Source organism: Sinocyclocheilus rhinocerous, unplaced genomic scaffold (assembly GCF_001515625.1).
Source record: "Sinocyclocheilus rhinocerous isolate Xijiao unplaced genomic scaffold, SAMN03320098_v1.1 scaffold8886, whole genome shotgun sequence".
In the NCBI taxonomy this organism is placed as follows: domain Eukaryota; kingdom Metazoa; phylum Chordata; class Actinopteri; order Cypriniformes; family Cyprinidae; genus Sinocyclocheilus; species Sinocyclocheilus rhinocerous.
In genome coordinates this window covers 10,504-16,035 of record NW_015625635.1, presented here as the reverse complement: position 1 = coordinate 16,035, position 5,532 = coordinate 10,504, and the positions used below count along the sequence as shown (strand labels likewise).

At 37.7% G+C, this 5,532-nt stretch overlaps 1 protein-coding gene across 1 annotated transcript in view; it reads left to right on the top strand.

Moving 5' to 3' along the window:
- The window catches only part of LOC107705118 (ribonuclease inhibitor-like), a gene marked incomplete at its 3' end in the record, with an annotated part of 26,776 nt that overhangs the window by 13,565 nt on the left and 7,679 nt on the right, over positions 1 to 5,532 (top strand). The gene's annotated exons all lie outside the window — the stretch shown is intronic.

The following is a 5,532-nucleotide window of genomic DNA, read 5'->3' as shown; positions in this document are numbered from 1 at the left end:
AGTTGATCAGAATTCATAGAAATGAGTGGCATATATTGTTTAGCCTATAGAATAATTATCTAATTACTGGACTATTTTAACTATTTTAACCAGGACTGCATAAGAGAACAGAAAAAACATAAAAAAAAACCTGTGACAATGACGCGCTTGACGCGCTTTTTAAACAGCGCTAAAACCGGCAGTGCAAAATAGGCTACTATTTTATTTAAACAGAACACAATAATACTATTATTACTATTCTTCTTTTTTTATTATTATTGTTATATTTGCAAAAAGCTTCACAGTCACACATGCAAATATGACGTTAGCTAGACGCTAGCTATCTCAGGATTTCTTAAATGACCGCCGCACTCGAAGAAAAAATATGGCTTAAAATATGACCCAACCAGGCCGTGACCGGCTGGTTCTGAGGTTGCGTCCAGGCACTGACCTGTCTGTAGCCTAATATGGTGATGTTATATTGCTAAAGTTACAATAAAGACCTAATATCAACACAAAAATAATACGCTTACCTTGCGCGGGGATTTTTGGAGAATGCACTAAATCGCTTCTATTTGGTCCGTAGGGAGTTGTTGGCATTGAGAAAATTATCGCCCCTCCTGGTACTCTATTGGTAACTTCACCTTCATACATGCGTGTAATTTTCACGCCTAGAGGAGGCAAAGCGTGACACTTACACGCATACTCGAGTGGACCAGCGTGTCTGCTACACGCTTTGGCGTGATACCGGGTTGTATAATTGGCTTACTCGATTCATTAAACAATTTGGATTCATTCAATCACAAGGCATTGTTGTGTGGTTTTCAGAAAGGCACAACAGTTCTGCTGTGGCTTTGGTTGGAAAAACACTGGCAATATTTTGTGTAAAATGTAACACGTTTATTGAACTGTTGTATAAAATCAATATCACATTTGCGGATATTTTAGGGAAAAACCACTCTTGCTCTTGTGATATTGCTAAACTGTAGTATGTATATACCCATAAAGGGGCATCTTTTGCCCTGTTGACTTGTATTTTAATTCAGTTCAATTCACATTTATTTATATAGTGCTTTTCACGACCGTTGCAAAGCAGCTTCAGTAAATTTCTACATTACATTTAGTAGTTTATCGGTGGAGATCAAGGTGATGTCAATATATAATTTTAGGGTCATATAACAGAATTCTCATGAATTCAGAATTCTAATTTTTTTCATAGTTAATTGCTTCAATTTAATTTGATAAATCAATCATATAATTGAAATCTATAGATGCCAATAGATAAAGTGTAATAAACACTGAAATGTGTATGTTTTTACTTTTTTTTTTGTATTACAATTCTCTGAAAAAAAATAGCAGTTATGGAAGCAAAATCTTATTCTTAAAAAGTTATTGCCTTGTGTCTTGCCTTAAGTAAAAACATTTCCAGTGTATGGCAGAATCTTGTTTTTGGTACAAGATTTTGATAATTGTAATTGTTTAGCCAAAAGAACATTGATTCACTAGAGTGAATTATGACAATTGTGAGTAAACAATAACTTAACAGAACAATTTTCTGGGGGGGCCCAACATTGCCTTTTCTCTTTCTGTCTTCAGTCTGTGTAGATGCAGTATTACGGAGAAACAGTGCCTCATCCTGACTTCAGCTCTGAAATCAAACCCATCACACCTGAGAGAACTGAACCTCAGTGGGAATAAAATAAAGAACACAGGAGTGAGGCACATATGTGATCTCGTGAATGATTACCACTGTAAACTGGAGATATTGAGGTCAGGAACACTTTATACTCAGTATCTCACGATGAGCCTGAGTATTTTGTGATCTGGTGAAGTAAGTGCACTGATACCACTTTTTCCAGAACGAGACCAATGCTTTCATCTTTGGTCACCAAAAATAATGATTACCAATACCTGTATTTTCATTTTAATTAACAAATAGAAGTTTCCTTCAGTTATTTTCACACTTAATTATGCCTGTTAAAATGTATTGTATGAGCTTCTTTCACTGTTCTTTCTATTGCTTTAACGTATTTTGTCTTTCATTTAACAGCACAGGAATTATATCAGGGGTCACCAAACTCAGTACCGGGGGGCCACTGTCCTGCAGAGTTTAGCTGCAACCCTAATCAAACTCACCTGAACCAGCTAATCAAGGTCTTACTAGTTATACCTTAAACTTCCCGGCAGGTGTGTTGAGGCAAGTTGGAGCTAAAGTCTGCAGGACACCGGCCCTCCAGGACCGAGTTTGGTGACCCTTGAATTAGAGCTTCTGAAGTGCAGCAGTACAGAAATCATGCCATTTTCCTGTAATGATGTGGGTTATCACTCATATATAAATCATTATGTTTCTACTTGCATATACCATTTTGTTTTAACCCAAATGATGCTTATGTGCTGAGTGATGAGCAATGAAGTGCATGCACCAGACGTGTGCACTCTCTTTCTTTCTCTCTGTCTCTATCCCTTTTTCTTTCTCCACACCATCAAGTAGTTATAGGCGCATTGTTTTACTTTCTTTGCTAGTGACAACCAAACTACAAATTTTCCAGCGATATGTGCACAATACACAATAAATATTATTAAAATTATTGATTAATATTAATATGATATAAATATCCTATTTATTAGATGCATTTACATTACACTAGACATCCTTAATCTCTGATGTCTCCATTCTGCTCTCTGTTTGTTCTGTATGTTCTTCGTCTTGGCATAAGTACAGTACTTGCACTGCATGGTATCTCTTTTTGGTATCAGAGCCTTTTAATGAGTATAAGTTCACAAGAACAGTATCCGGCCCGATACCGATACTGCATCTCTAGTGAAGATGATCTCTCTGTGATATGACAGTTGAAGGATGTTCTGCTGTGACTTCAGCTCTGAAATCAAACCCATCACACCTGAGAGAGCTGGACCTGAGCGGGAATAAACTAAAAAACACAAGACAAAAAACACAATTATATGATGTACTGAAGGATTCACACTGTAAAATGAAGCAAATGAGGTCAGTAACATTCACAAAGCGAAGAAAATTGTGTTTTGGTATTTGAATGAAACAGAATAGTTTGTTTGTCTCATTTCTCTGAATATAGGTTCACAGGCTGTGACATGACAGATGAAGATTGTTCTGCGCTGACTTCAGCTCTGAAATCAAACCCATCACACCTGAGAGAGCTGGCCTTAAGTGGGAATGAATTAGGACAATTGGGAGTAACAAACCTCAGTGATGTACTGATGAACCCACAATGCAAGCTGGAGAAACTAGAGTTAGTATCATTATGCTGTACATCAGTTACAGTGTGATGAAAGTTCGTCATGCTTTTAACTATTGGACTGATTCAATGTGTATCAGTAGAAAAATAATTAAACTTTGAAGCACAATTTGTACTTTGTGTAGTAAACCACACTCTAAAAATACTTTAAATTGTGATTTGTGTACAATATTTTCTTAATTTTCTCAAATGAACTACATATAAATGTCACTTTTTTACATTTATAATTCATTCAATGAGTGTGTCATTTACTTTTTATGAGAGTGAAGATGCTCCAGACTTCTGTTGTAACTAGTATCCTCAAATCCTAGTTAAGTTACCCTCCTGTCTTGGTTTATGGTTCTATAATTTGATTTTCTGGTGTATTAATGATTGTATGGCATTTACTCATGATGAATTTAACATACATGAACTTTCTCTTTTTGTCTTCAGTCTGTGTGGATGCAGAATTACAGAGAAACTGTGTCTCATCCTGACTTCAGCTCTGAAATCAAACCCATCACACCTGAGAGAGCTGAACCTGAGTGGGAATCAACTAGGAGACTCTGTTGTTGAAAACCTTGGGCTTCTATTAGGAAGCTCACAATGCAAGCTGGAAAAACTACAGTTAGTAACATTATACTTTACAGCAGTTACAGTGTGATTACATGTTCCTATTAAGTTATTTATTTAACACAACAGGAGCACAGTATCATCTGGCATTTCCCCGTCTGAAGAAAGATTCAAAAGTACTATGAGCTAATGGACTAATGGTGGGTCTGTATTAATTGTGTTTGAGCTAGCTTTGAGAACTGCACTCTTGGCATTGCTTTAGTTTCTTGCTGCACACACATCGTGAGTGAGGAAAGGCTGGAAAAGGAAAGGCTGTATGGAAAACACTTATGTTAGTGTGTGTTTTATGCAAATAACTAACCCCAGGCACTCTCTTCAGTGTGGATTATGATGATGGTTTGAGTTGAGAACTCTGGTATAGTGTAACAACGAGGCTGAAGTGGTGTTAGAATCCATTTGCAGAAGTTTATTAACAGCAGACTTAAGTGACAGAAGCGTTAGGCCAGGCAGAAAGTCAAAACCCCAACAGCAGTCCAATCCGTCAACATACACAAGGGTGATCCAAAAGGCAGAGACGAGTAAGCAGGCAAAAGGTCAAAACACAGTCATCAGTCCAAATCAGGTTATCAATGCAAAGGGGTAATCCAACAAACGTAAAGCCGGTAATCAGGCAGAATCATACACAGATCAGGCAGGCAGAAAACAATGGAAACGCTCGGTAAGGCAGGTAAACTGCCAATACTTCACAATGGGCAAATACACAGTCTCTTGCTAAATACTGGTCAAACAGTAAATTATCGTAGAAGCAGAGGGAGCGGTCAGTACTCAGGCGAGGGCTCCCTCTGCTGGTGCGGTGTTACATAGGTTACAGGCATTCATTTTAATAGTACATATGTCACTAATGATGTCAAAACTCAACCCCTTCTAAAATAATGACGTTTAAAAAAAGTGTATCCGTAAATGTCTTTGAGCAGGTTTTTCACTGTTGTTTTGACTCATTGAAAACAATTGCTTAATAAAATAACATTGAAAAAGTTAGGCTGCTCTGACATTCAGTTCCCTTTCAGTCGGTCATCCGACGTGACGTCTCCGTTCCCTCCTTCAGTGAATGAGGGTTACCATACGTAACCGAGATGTTACAATTCACAAGCATTTTTTGTCCAAATAAAGAAGTGTGCTATGTGTACTGCGTTAGGCTAAACGAGACTTGTCATTTGCACTTACATATTGTTGCTCTTTTGTTAGTTTTGATTGCTTCTATTGTCCTCATTTGTAAGTCGCTTTGGATAAAAGCATCTGCTTAATGACTAAATGTAAATGTAAAGATGCTCCAGACTTAGATTGTAACTAGTATCCTCAAATCCTAGTTATAGATTGGTTTATGGTTCTGTAATTAAGTTTCCATGTTCGTATATTAGTCACTGTATTGTGTTTAGTCAGGATGAATTTAGTCTCAGCCTCAGACGTCACGCCCACGGAACGTTGGCTGAATGTCTGATGCATACGGCACACAAAACAGGATCAACTAAATGCTGGATTTTCAAAAGTATGTGAAATATTTAAAGTTCGCGGCACAGAATCTTTAAAATACGTCCGAGAGTTTTACACACCGGTCTGTTATTGTGGCGACATTTCCACGCCCCGAAACGTGACGCTGAAACTAAACGAAATGTGATTGGTTGTTTGACATGTCGGTCAAACGGCCTCATGGGCGGGCCTTGGCCAATGA